The sequence below is a fragment of the Anser anser genome (assembly GCF_964211835.1).
Source record: "Anser anser genome assembly, chromosome: 18".
Lineage (NCBI taxonomy): Eukaryota > Metazoa > Chordata > Aves > Anseriformes > Anatidae > Anser > Anser anser.
This window is the reverse complement of record NC_139739.1, coordinates 6,788,834-6,802,163: the sequence shown is the minus strand read 5'-3', so window position 1 is coordinate 6,802,163 and position 13,330 is coordinate 6,788,834. Positions and strand designations below refer to the sequence as shown.

General features: G+C 42.6%; 1 long non-coding RNA gene across 2 annotated transcripts in view; it reads left to right on the top strand.

Annotated features, from left to right (window-relative positions):
• LOC310883274 overlaps positions 1-13,330 on the top strand; it is a 67,523-nt gene that overhangs the window by 51,650 nt on the left and 2,543 nt on the right. For both annotated transcript variants that reach the window (XR_014573441.1, XR_014573442.1), the window contains exons 2-3: positions 2,610-2,677; positions 11,344-11,484. This is a non-coding gene — a long non-coding RNA (uncharacterized lncRNA). The remainder of the gene's footprint in view (positions 1-2,609; positions 2,678-11,343; positions 11,485-13,330) is intronic.

Sequence of the window (13,330 nt, the reverse complement as noted above, 5' to 3'; positions counted from 1 at the left end):
CAGGTGTACTATGCTTTCTGAAGTCATTAATGTAGATCAAAGAATAATTAGGCTTTGGCAAGCATAAGCAGATTTGATTAATCAGACTGAACAGCATCCTTTTATCTCATAATACCAACTGCCTGTTGATTCAGCATGGTGTGATCAGGTTTTAAGAAAGTACTTTTGCAATTATTTTCTTTTTCTCTTGCACAAAGGTATGACATTAAGACCAAGTAGAATCCAACCTTTTGTTTCTTATCTTTCCCAAAACTGAAGAGTAGGAAAATGCCTATAAGCCAAATAGCAGATCCGGGGTGGAAAAAGCAAAAGGCTGTCATGAAATTTAAAGCTGGTATTTTCTGGTGGTTGACACATTGCTGGTCTCCAGGAGATAGCAGGTTTTTTCTTGTCCTAGAACAAGATAATAAGGTGATATTTTAAGATCGACAGCTGGCTAGTGACAAGTGCTGAACTGTAGTGGAGTCAACTGCATGAATCTAGCAGGTGCCAAATCTTCGCAGTTATGGGACAGAATCACCAAGACTTTCACAGTGGGAGGGCGTGAGGGGGGCTCTGTCTGGAGATACTTCCATGTTCCCTTTCTTTGACTCTTGCTGTGGAATTTTCTCTGGCCATAATTTGTGCAAACTTTTGTGTATATTCAATGCTTTGCGGCTGAATTGGGTTTTCATCCTTACCTTTTTCAGTACATCCTTCTATGTTTCCCAAATGTTGACACAAAAGAAATGTTAACCACCTTCTTTTTCAGAGTTTAGGAGGCAAAATTTGACCGCTGTGGAATTTACTGGTGATATCAGGAGATTTTTAGCATAAGAGTGTTGAACTTGTTGCAAGGCGTCATGCCTAGGAATCATGTTTTCTCTTTATGGATATCTGAAGCTGTGTGTGATAAAACATCAGGCTTCAGGACTCTACCTAATGATCGCTGGAAACAAATAGATTTTTTGTACCCAGGCTCCAATGTATCCACTGAATAATGCTGTCTTAATAGTGGTTGAACAGAAGGGGTTCACTGCTACAGGAAAAATAACAAAACATAGACTAATCATTGATGGTATGCAGCAGTTTCTAAAAGAAAGGGTGTATCAGCCACTGGTATTTGCGTATCTTCTTGAACAGCCATGACATCAGAGAGGCAGAGGTTATTTTATAGTAGAATGTAGTTTCAAAACTGTTATGAGATACACCTGTGCATCAGAAAACTGCTTTCCCAGCAGTTGGCATCCTTGACTTTGTCTCTCTGACTTCCTGAAGAGGGAAATAGTCATAATTCACAGTTTTCAATATGTCATATGAATAATACCTGGTCCAGGTTCTGAAAGAACAACAGAATGAACTGCATGCAGCTGCAGTCGATTCCATTAGACGACAACCCTATTCAGATATCTGAATTGAAAAAAGGATGGAAAATTATTATTTACAGATTTTATTCTGATGGCTGTCCTGGCTACACCTCTGTTCCTATCAATATACTCTATTACCCGATAATTAACCTAATGAGACTTGCATATCATAACAAAGTCCTAGAAAACTTGCATTTGTCTGGGTCAGGCCATGGATCCCATATCTTTGCATGGGATTCAGGTACCTAAACAAATTAATGTTTCTTATACTAGGCAGGTTTACTCTGTAGAACAATTGTCCTTGTGTGAGAACAAGTAAGACTCAGGCTGTTAGATCTTTTAAACAATGCGTCTTCCATCTGTATATGAGGGCAGATCACAGAGAAACGTTAATGGTAGAACTAAATCAGTGTCCAGTTTGCTCGCTTGTGTTCTCCCATTGTGTGGCCCATCTTAAATCTCTTTAAGAGGTGAGCAACCTCTATTGGAATTGTTGAATTAAGCATATATGTTTTTTAGCCAAAGTTAAAATTGCTTTGGGAGCATTCACTTAATAACTGTAGTTTTTAGATACTAGACCTCAACATCTAATTCTTTAGTGGCAGAGACCATTAGTCTCACCTTGCAGTTCATGTATATGCTAATACCTATAGAAAGTAGGAACATAGCTACACCAGTTTTTTGCAGTTTTTCTGTACCTTTGCAAGTGTGCTTTGCCTGATGGCACACCAGATGTAGAAAATCTGTGTTGAGGGTTCATTTCCTGAGGACAGAGTCCTTGGCAGTGCGAGACAGGTTCTTACTCTGTACGTGTCAGAGAACAGACTGGTACTTTCTTGTTCACTTGCAGGAGTTTGATTTATTCATTGAAATCTCTGTTTGCAATTCATAGCCCATTTTTCCAAAAGATTCCCATACTCCGTGCCAACACCTATGCCATAGCTTTGTAAAAAGGGCATGCCCTGCTACCTCGGCTTGCAGATGGCCTATCAATTCCTGGGATATAAATGTTTATTTCAGATGACACAGGGCAGAAAGTCAATGGTGTTAACATGATCTTGTGTCTGTAGAGCACTGGTGAGACTGTCTAGCATAAAAATGATCAGGGTCTGGCATACAGAGACCTCGGCTGCCTTAATCACCTAGCAAAACCCTAGAAAATTACTATCAACATTTTATAGTACATTGATTAGAGCAGACAAGAGGAGAAGAATCAAAACAGGATTTTTTTTTGAATTGATTTTGCACTTCTTTGTTAAATAGGAGAATACAGACCTACTTCAGGGAGAAGGCAGCTGCTCGGGTCGGTTCTGTTGTGCAGCTCTGGAGAGGTAAGGGAAAAATGGCTTTTGATGTTAACATTTAAGTTGACTTTAATGGCCAGTCTAACATCTGAGGGAGCAGATAATGTAACTGGAGGAAATATAGTTTTTTTGACTGACCGGAACCCTGGGACTTGCTGTGCACACACTGAAATTCAGGTGCTGCAATGGAGGGGCCATGAGCGTGGAAGGAGGGGCAGAGGAGAAATGTGTTAGACCCCATCCTAGTCCCTTCTTTTATATGTCCCAAAGCAGGTAAGATCAATTATCAAGGCCTATTTTCTGTCCCCATTTTGACCCAGTCACTTCCAGTTCATTCTCTCCTTTCCCAGAAATGGCTGGCCCGCAGGCGCTGAACAGGTTGCGAGCACGTCTTCTGCTGTGATTAATTCAGCCCTCGCTTTTTGTGTGCTTACCGCCTGACATTTACGGCGAGCTGGGTGTAGCAAAGTATAGCAACATTATGAATTCTCACCTTCTTCCCAGAAATTGTTCTCTGCTTTTCCCATCACGCCATAATAGTGTGAAACACCGGTAATGTCACTGCTGCACGAGAGCATGCGCCTGGCAGTAGCCAAAGTTGTTTAAGGTGTGCTGAGAACAGCCCTTGGGAAATAATTGGAGTGGGACGCCCTGGGTTGCATCCCTCACCGGTAATGGGAAGACTGCTGGCATGGGGAGTGGGACTTGATAGAAGACCGGTAATGAATTATTTTAACTCCAGCAGTTAAAGAAGAAATAGCACAAAGCTGCTCTGTGTTACACTGCGTTTCCTTATAAAATGCATTTGGGTTTTCCCTGGTCATTGGAGTGGAAAAAATAGAGGATCATAAAATAAACTTTGCTGTTTTATGGTAACAATATGATTTTCATCTTTACTGGAAACGAGTATTTCCCATTTTTTAGCACAATTGTAGATGCTATCATCTTTCTGGTAAACTCACACAGAGTTACAAGCCCCCCAAGGTCAGCTGTTAGCAGCTAGAAATGACAGAGGATCCTGGGGAAATGGGAGCCTGCAGGCAGAGCACCCAGAGCAACTGCAGGGTCAGGGCCTCGGCCTCGCTTCAATTACAGATTAATGCAATTTACTCTGAAAAGTTTCTAGTGGGTTTTGTGTCTGGCTTCTGTGGAAAAGGAGAGAATTTCTTTGCAGCTGGAGCACACGAGCTCAGAGAGGGTGGGAATTTTCACCCAGGTGAAGATCAACCTTGTGGTATTTTCAGGTGGAAAAGAAAATGCCAGAAGTCTTTGTGAAGGCAATAGTCTTCAACAGACCTCAGGGGGAAAAAAAAAAAAAGCCATATCTGTTTCTTTTTCTAAAAGAAACCTCACAACTGCTTAGTTCCCCACTGCTTTCCACTAGTCACAGCTTCCATGCAAGGCAGCCAGCATCACACCGCCCGTCCTTCGGTGTACCACACAGCACTGGCTCCCTTCCAGCTCTTGGGGTTGTTTTTAGTTAAAATAATAATGACAAAATGATCCTCACAGGTGTGAAGACACTTTGCATAGAGAATGGCACCAGGTGATGTAGCTGGACGTGCACAGCAGTGCTTAGCGGAAACGTTAGCTAAGGAATTGAGCCCTGCTCTGCCCAGAGGAACAACAACAATGTGTTTCCTTTCAACAAGTGGTGAAAGATACCTCAAATGAAGTAGAGAAAGTAATGCTTTTATCACCAAAGCACGTGGAACGAAGTGCTTCCTTCTTCCTGTTCATTTCTGAATCATATTCACACTAGCAGTTGCATCTCCTTCCTGCACTTCTGTCCGTGTGAGAGAAATTTGGGGAGAAATTACCTCAATAATGTCTTTCTAATCTTCCTTGTTTACAGCACAGTTTTTGTTCAAAGTCATTATGACAGGAGGTGGAAGATTCTGAGTATGATGCAGTTATTGAATTTTAAATGAAAACTAAATTGGCTGTGGTAGAGGGGAAAAATATTTCATAACATAGTAATTTTTCCTCAGGGTACAGTTGCTACATTTTATTAGAAATAAGTAATTTTCACTATGTCTCCAAAATGTATAGAGCAGATAAATGTGAGATATTAATCTAAGGAAAAAAAGCTTTTACAAGTATTTAACACCAAATGGTGGTTTAAAATTTGCATGTTTTCTACCTTTTTCTGGTGTGCTGGAGAAGCTTTTCACTCATTTTACTGAAGTAAAACATAGCTTTCTGTTTTGGTCAAAACTCTCCCACGGGGTCAGTTTAGACAGTATTTAATGGAGCCATTTGGAGGTTTTTCTGCTTGATCTGTGCATTTGGGAAGCGAGGAGCATTATCCGTATGCGATAGGTATTCCGGCGCCCGCGTGGCTGCTGAACGGGCAGCGCCTGGCTCCCTCAGCGCTCCCTGTGCACCGTTCTCTCCTCGTGGTTCCTCTAGCAAGGGAAGGGGAGGATAAGATATAACTACTGGAGTTAAATAATCACATCTCCACCCCAGCATCCCAGGCACTTCACAGGTATTCACTTCAGAGGACGACTCAGTTCGCTGGTGGGTCTCTGCAGGGAACAGGCCTCCGGCCCAGCACAACACAGGCCTACCCAGGCTCAGCTGTGGGCACCCTGCCATTCAGCCAGCCCCTCCGAAGGGAAAAGCACCACTGCGAGGCCTTCTGTCACAGCCCTCGTCTGCCAAAAGAGAGATGGGAGCATGGCCCCTATAAGCACTGGTGGTACTGAGCAGCCCCGCTGCCAGGCCACCTTTGTGCATGCCCCTGTGGATGGCCTCTGGAGGCTTTAGGGATGTTTGCCCATTAGCCTTCCCTGCTTGTGTCCCCGATTCGTTTCACGGCTGCAGATCACATTGCAAATCTAAATAAATACACCAAGTGTGCAAAGTAGGAGAGGGAAACGTGGCAAGCAGGCATGAAGCAGTTCGATTTGAGCAGAGCCTGTAGGCTTGCAATGGGATGCGATTATGGAGAAATCATGGGTTGCTTGGACTCAGATTGCTCTATACTTTGGAGAGTAAAATCTGCGTAGGCACTGAGTGTAAAATGAATGTTAGAGACACTTTCAGAAAAGCACGGATATGGGATTTTGTTAGATCCTCACAGAATGGTGCCATTTTCAAAACCCAATCTGTGGTTGGATTTTTCACGCTTTTGCCAGGATGCAAAAAATAGAAATTCAGGGGAGGTTTGCAAGCCAGCTCCCAGCAAACCTCACACTAAGTAAGCTAATTCAATTTATCAGTACTTATCGAATGCTGGGATGAGAGACCATTTAGAACTGCATATGTTAATGTAAGTCTCTCTCCAGATTAATCACAAGCAGTTATATTTTTATGATTTAGCAGTATTGTTTATGACTAACATTTACAGAAGATTACTGGTAGATTTTCAATAAAAGCTTTTCATCTAAAACTCAGATTATAACAATTTTAGCGCTAATTGGACAACCGTTAAATTCAAAAGCTGATAAATATAGAGAGTTTTTCAGAACTCTATATTACATGCTGGCATAATGGCAGGTTAGACTTCCAGATGCATCGCTATACGATGAATGTATAGCTTGCTAAAAATAATGTTGTTGTTCATTGGTTGAAATATGGCACAGCCTGCAAGCAAATGAAAGGAGTCGTCATCATCCACCCCCCCCCTTCAAATTAAATCAGCCATAAAAGCATTTTATAATGAAAAAGTCTGTTCATTTTAGAACAAATACCAAAATCCCGCATATTGCATCTTTCCCTCTTCTCTTTGTTCACTCTAAACGTGCCAGTACCTTGGCATCAGTTGCTTGGCTTCTCACATAGTCTGTGTGGGCTTCACAAACTGAAATGGGACAGAGATGTGTGTTAAAAAGTAAGAAAACATGATTGTGAAATCTTGTAGGAAAACTTACGGTTCACATGTAGTTTCTGAAAATAACATTTTTTTCTCCTTTTATGCTGCCATGTGATACAGTGGTACTGGTGTCCCCTGAAGGCTCCAGGCCGTTGGACATAAGTGATCGGATTAGCTCAGCTAAATGAGTGTCTGGGGGGCAGCAAGGCCAAAGTAACCCACAGCTGGATTTACCAAGCACCACGTACAGAGTAAGTTCTAGAAAGAAAGAATCAGACCCCTAAAGGTATTTAACACCTGCAGTCGAGCTGCCTTTTTGCAGCCATGGGTTCATGAAGATTTAAAAAGTCCTGGTCTGGAAGTCTTTTGGCTCCTTCTATCACAGTCAGTGATGAAAAATCTCTGGCCTAGGAAAAAACTATATCCTCTCTGTCTCCCAAACCGGGATCTTATGGTCTTTAAATTTTGCTGTCAGATTTGCCATTAGAGCTCTTGAATGCAAATACTGTTTCCCTTACCTTCACACAAAAACAAACACTTCAGATGTTTTCTATATGTGTATGGGTGCCTCATTACTCAGACAGTGCTGTGTCAGACCACCCTCCATTTCATGATATTTTAATTAATTGTTTCCTGGTTCTCAGCATTGTACTGGCAGCCACACATTCAATCTTAGTCTCATATTTTGCACAAACCTTGCTGTAAATAGTCTTTCACTGTCTACACAAGAAATGTAAATGTTGTCCTAATTTCCAGCATCATTTAAATGCCCACATAACAGTTATCCTTGTGAAAGCAAATTGAGCCTGTCACGTCATCTTCTATGGAAGTCTAATTCTTGGTAACAAAAGATATTGCAGCTGACAGATGGAGCTGCACACTACATAATTAAGTCTCCAGTGTGTGTCAACTGTAGCCTTTCAGACACAATTAGAGTCTGACCAGTTCAGCAATTTAGGTACTTTAAAAAAAAAAAAAATCCCTGAGGTGGATGCAGAGGTTTCTGTGAAAAATGAACTCCAAAATGCGCTAAGCAGAACCAAATAGGATAGTGTTCATCACCAGACTTTCCAGTGATAAAATTTGATACAACTCTTTAAATCCTCACTTTACCTCTTTTTCCTTTGCATTTATTATGTCCTGAGTGTAGCTAAGCATAAACTCTTCTCAGCAGGGAGGCTCGTGGAGTCAGTGGATGGAAAATACATTTTCTTTAGAAAACTAGCTTTGGGAACCCCCAGCTGTGCAGGAGATACAATTGTGTTAGGTTTGTAATGGTAAACTGTAAAACTTAGGAAAAACTACAAAACAACAGAAAATTTTACAGAAAGAAAAAAGAAAAAAAAAAAAAGCACTTAGTGATGTGTGATGCATTCAGAAATAAAGACGAACCCGGTACCTTCTGATCCAGATCTCAGTATCTGCCATGCTCAGGGATTTCTGTGTTTAGGACTTTTCTTCCTAGAGTCACGAAGATAAAAACAGAAGAGGTTTTTAAGTAATCTGTTCCACTGCTCTGCTGAGAAATGGGAACACATGTCACAGAATCTTCTCTGACTCCTCGTGAGCTCTTCTGGTCTGTAGGAATACCTAAGCAATACCAGGTCTCAGTTTATTTCCTCTTACACCTGTGTTTTTAGTCTCCGGAGTTGATTCCAGAATTTCTAATGTACGATCTTTGATTCACTTTTTCTTCCTTCCTTGGAATACGCATAACAGCTGCCTGAAAGTCATTACGATGATGTACCAACAGCAAAAGCAGCTCTCAGAATACAACTGTTTGTTCGTGCTCCTCCTTGCTCTTTAGGTTTGCTGTTTTGCTGAAGAGAAATTCCATGCTACATTTATCACCCTCGCTACTACGAAAGGATAATTCATAAGTTTTACAGACCCACTCAACACAAAACTACTTTCCCCTAACGTCTGCCTGCAAGAAGCACGTCGTGGCACAGCCATCCTTGCTGAGCATTTGCTTTGGCCGTCTGTATTTCCAGCTGGCCCTGGCGAGGCGGTGGGAAGCAGGGGACACCAGGACGGCTCTGCACAGGGCAGCACTCCCCGCGCCCAGAGCTGCACTTGCCAGAGGGGAAACAAAGGGGCGAGCGACACATAGGCATGAAATCTGAATTTTCAGCAGAACACACCGCTGTTCCCCAAGGCAGAAAAATGGCTGAGGGCATGCTTGTGGGAGGAGCAAAAACCTCTGTCCCCAGCTCGTTCCCTCCTTTTGTTGCTAAAAATGACTTTGCTTTTTCAACCGATTTGTGTTCATAAGGATGCCACAGCTGTTTAATCCCACAGCAGCTCATGGCTGGGAGGGTTTGTCTGCTGGTAGTTCATATTAAGTCACCACCCTTTTTCGTGTGCTGTCTTCCCAGTAAGATACACACCGGACCATGGTGAGCATTTCCATCCGTGCCACTGGTGCCCACCCTATGGCAGCTTCCTGTTAGGAAGCCACGCACACAGCAGCTTCCCTGGCTGTGAGGAAAGGTGGTCTAGAGGAAGGCAAAACTAAATCCATCAACTGCCTCATGCCTGGTCCTAGGGGGAGCCTATGGAATGACTACTTCAACTGGCGAGTTAGTTCCAGCTGTTTAAATTAGGATAGGAGGGGGATTTGTCTACCTTTCTTGAGACAAATCTCCAAAAGGCATGTAAACTGCAACAGGCCTGCACTGAGAAAAAAGGGAGCCAGGTCCCAGAACTTGGGTTTGCTCTATGGCTTATACTGGATAGATTTGATTTTAAGAAGCAACCTTTCCCTGAAAAGAAAAGAATGAATCTGTCTAATTCGGGGAACTGCACTTGATGGTGAACATGCCCTCTGACCTGCATCTTTCATGTTGCCTACCCCAATCTGGCACGGATTTACAAAACTGGTTTGAAGACAGCTTTCTCTTCCCATTTCCGTGCTCTCCCCCAGCATAACCAAGTTACAACACTTTCCTCAGGCAAAATGCATTATGGAGAATGCCGTTACAGAATAAACCACATGTCGGGTCAGGCAGGAGAAATTTTTTTCCTTGCAGTCTTCTGAAGAATAGGAAAAGATGGCAAAAGAGTCTTGATTTCATCTGTCAGGCTACACCCTGCTCTTTTCTCTTTGTTTGAGCCATGAAGTCCTGGTGGCAGCAAGTGCTGCCAGGAGGGGCTGATTCGGGTCTCACACCCTGGTGCAAGGCAGGAGAAACCGCCCCGGCTGGGCCCTCAGCGCTGTGATCCAGCTAAAAGCAGTAATAGCCATGATACATCAGGAGCAAGACCTGCAGAGAGCAAATGCTCTTATCTCATGCACCAAATTTACAGTAATTAACAACTGTAAATGCAGTCGCAATATGTTACGGGCTCGCCTTCCTACGACTGTAGAGAATGGAAGGTAATGGAAATACACTTGATAATACTTGCTGGCTGAAGGGCTTACATTAGCTGGTCTAGTACCTCCAAATGCACACTTAGGCAATAATGCCGTAGATGAATCAGGGGAGGAATGAGATTATTTTTTTTTGAGAAATAATAAACATGTTTCTCTCTCACTAGGCTCAGATGGGATATTACCACTGTTCATATAGCCAAGTGTTTTGTTGGGGAGATGAAGTGCTGCGTATAAACTTGTTCATTACCAGCAACCTGACAAACGCTGAGCTAATATCATGTCAACAATCAGCTGGGGATAATGCATTTCCTCTCCTTCTAATAGATTTTCTTCTTACGTATAATCATAAGCAATACTAAAAATTACAACGGAAGAAAAAAAAAGGCAGCAGAAGAGTGTTCTCTGATACGCAGTTCTTTTGATTTGAAATATCAGGGACAGCGAGGATGGATATAATTTGTTTGGGGATTATCTGCACACAGAAAGAAACTCGATAATCAGTCGAGTGAGTAGCTGCTGCTTTTGTTTGCTGCACTTTTGCCTGGTGATCTTGGCTCCGTTCAGTGAAATTATTCTTTCCGAGGGTGGGGAGAGAAGGAGAGCTAAAGGGCCTCTGCTCCCCTGTGGCAGAAGTGTTAGTAGCCACTGAGCAGGGCCTGCAGGCTCAGGGAGGTGTGTTAGACAGATCTACGACATTCATTGACCAGTTAGTGGTTTTTTTTCCTAGGGGAGCACAAACGTGTTAACACGATCAGGAAGGTTTAATCTCCAGACTAACTAGTCCTCAAAAAAGGCTTAGTGCATCCTCAGCACAATGTAGCACTTAATGGCACGTATGTAATTATGTTTTATAAAGATTTTATAAGAATGGTCTAAATAATATTAATGACGTGTGAATATAGGTGGCAAGACTAGATTTATGTTTCAGGCAATTACATTTTACAAGCTGAAGTAGAGAACAGAGGTAATTAACAAGAATAATGAAAGCACTACCATGCCATAAATCACTGTTAAAAAGAGTAAATAATAGAAGACAAAGGGATTATGAGTCAAGTTCAGCCATTATTCATCAATTTTAGAGCGGGAGGGTGGGTTTAATTAGTGAAATGGCATAGCACTTGTTTGGTGCTTTTCAAATAATCCTCATGCTCTCCTATCAGGGGGAACAAACATCTGATTGAATGCAAATGACAGTGATTGCCTTCTCCACATTTCTAATCAGTGCAGGAAATTTCATTTCACCCTTCTTTTAATGAAGCAAATGGAGCTATTAGTCGGCATGCTGGACGGGGGAATTTTGCAGCCCTGATTGCAGATGAGGGTACCAGTCTCCCTAATCTGTGAAGGAAAAAGCACCCGCCTCTCCAGCAGTTTCAGTTTTCTATGAATTGTTTAGTTCCAGTTTTTAATCTGCAGTGCTTTGTGGATCAGAAAGCAAATCAGCCTCCACTGGGAAGGCCCTTATCTATTAATTACTTTTTCCTTTCCTTATCCTAGGAGAAGATATTTCTCACGCTGAGCTACAGGAAGTTGATGCTGAAATGCAATAACAGCAGATGTTACTGGGATGCAGTCATAAGATGGAGGCAAACGGGCTCTTTGTGACCAGCTCAGGCCACAGCACCGGCATATTTCCAGGTGATTTCTTTACATGTCTTGACGAAGCAGCCCATCTTCAGCTGAGTTTACTCTTACTCCCCATTCTGTCAGATCTTGTGAGAGGAGTAGCCTTATCTCTGCCCCGCAACTGGCTTTTGCAGAAGAGGAACATTTGGCTTTCACAAAGCATGAGATCACAGCAGATGGCACGTGCTTAAGATACACCTCTGGTCTGCTCTACCAGGGCTTGAATTCACCATGGCCCTTTTTTCTCTGTGTGAATTACCTAGTTCAGTCCTGACAGCAGTGAGTTGCTCAGCATCCTCCAAGGCTGTCAAAACCTAGGACTGTCTCTCAGAGCGATATCGTCTTAGTTTGTCTTCTTTCTTTAAGCAGAGGATTCATCCTCAGTGCATGCAGGAGGAGCTATAACATTCTTCCTCTGCCTGTGTTTTGCAACTTGCATTTACACACGACGTGCTTTGGGCAGGTCACTCGCTATTAGAAGCCTCTTTTATACGAAAACCTTGCAGTTCTTCCTCTGCTGTGGGCTGTTGGCCGTGAGTACCTGGACACCGTGCTGGTATAACTGCTAACTGGTATAACATTGCCAAAAGGCAATGACATGCCGCCATTCTGATAAGGAAAAGTTATGCCAAGCTATTTCTTCATTCGCAGAACACAAATCCAGTTTTTGCAAGCTGTTTGCCAGATTCTGATATAAATCAATGTAGCCTCTTTACTTATCCCCAGTCAAGGGCCATTTCGTTTGCACTTGGTATTTGTCTAGTCTACTCTAGTTTAATCGGAGGTGGGGGGTTCTGTGCACTGCTGAAGAATTGCTACAAGGCATCGTGAGAGAACACTGTGTTATTGCTGGGTAAAAGATTTGAAACATATGTAGTCTGTTTTGTAGAGCATTAGGGCATTCTTTGACTGAAAAGTACCATAATGAGGAATGGACTATTAACTGTTATACATGATTACATATGCAAAGCTTGTGAGCCAAGTTTAATTAAATTCAATAAAGACATATGCAATAAAAATGAACAATTAACAGCAGTGAAGAGTTCTGATCTGAATCTGTGAAGACTTTCTTCATCCCTATTTGTACGGTGAGAAATAAAAAGAGTGTGTAATCTCAACTTTGACATGTATAGAAAGAGAAAGTGCAATATGGAGTCATTGCAAGTGGGTAAATTCTGTTTACTTGTGTTTGTCCTTGATTATACACTTTCTCCCCTGTCTATAGACCTCAGCATAAATGTCTAGCGTACCAGTTCACCTTCAGATCCTGACAAACTGCTGTGTGTCACACAGAGAACACACCTACCAAATATAAAAGGTTGCAATGCAAGTCTAATGAACGCTTACAGGAGATCTGCTAATCTGTACAACCAGTCGCTAGCAGCTAGCCAGGGTTCCAGCACACCCCACACTGCAGGTCATGGGGTGAGTGCTAAATAATTCTGGAGGGATGCCGTGCTGAGCTAAGGATGCTCGTCTAATACTCAGGGTTGTCTGTGCTGTGTTGTCACCTCTGGTGATTCTGGGATTAGAGTAACAGCGTAGATCCATCGTGAAAAGGCCCGATATTTCCTCACGCACCAGTAAAAAATGATCGAGGTGGGTTTGAGCAGTGTAAACAGTGGATCTTTGATGGGCTGGCTTATTTTGACTGGAATGCGCTGGGCTGGAGAACATTCGTAGGAAAAATTCTGCAGGCAAATCTGGGCCAAGCTGATCTTTAACTTGTGAGAAGTAGCCGGAGCCAAGCAGGGGGTGATGAGCGTGATTGCACCAAGGTGAGGAAGAGGATGTGAGGCAAGCAGCTGAAGGCTGTGTAAAGAGTTTCTGCGCACTCCTTCTGGGAAAAATCTCGGTG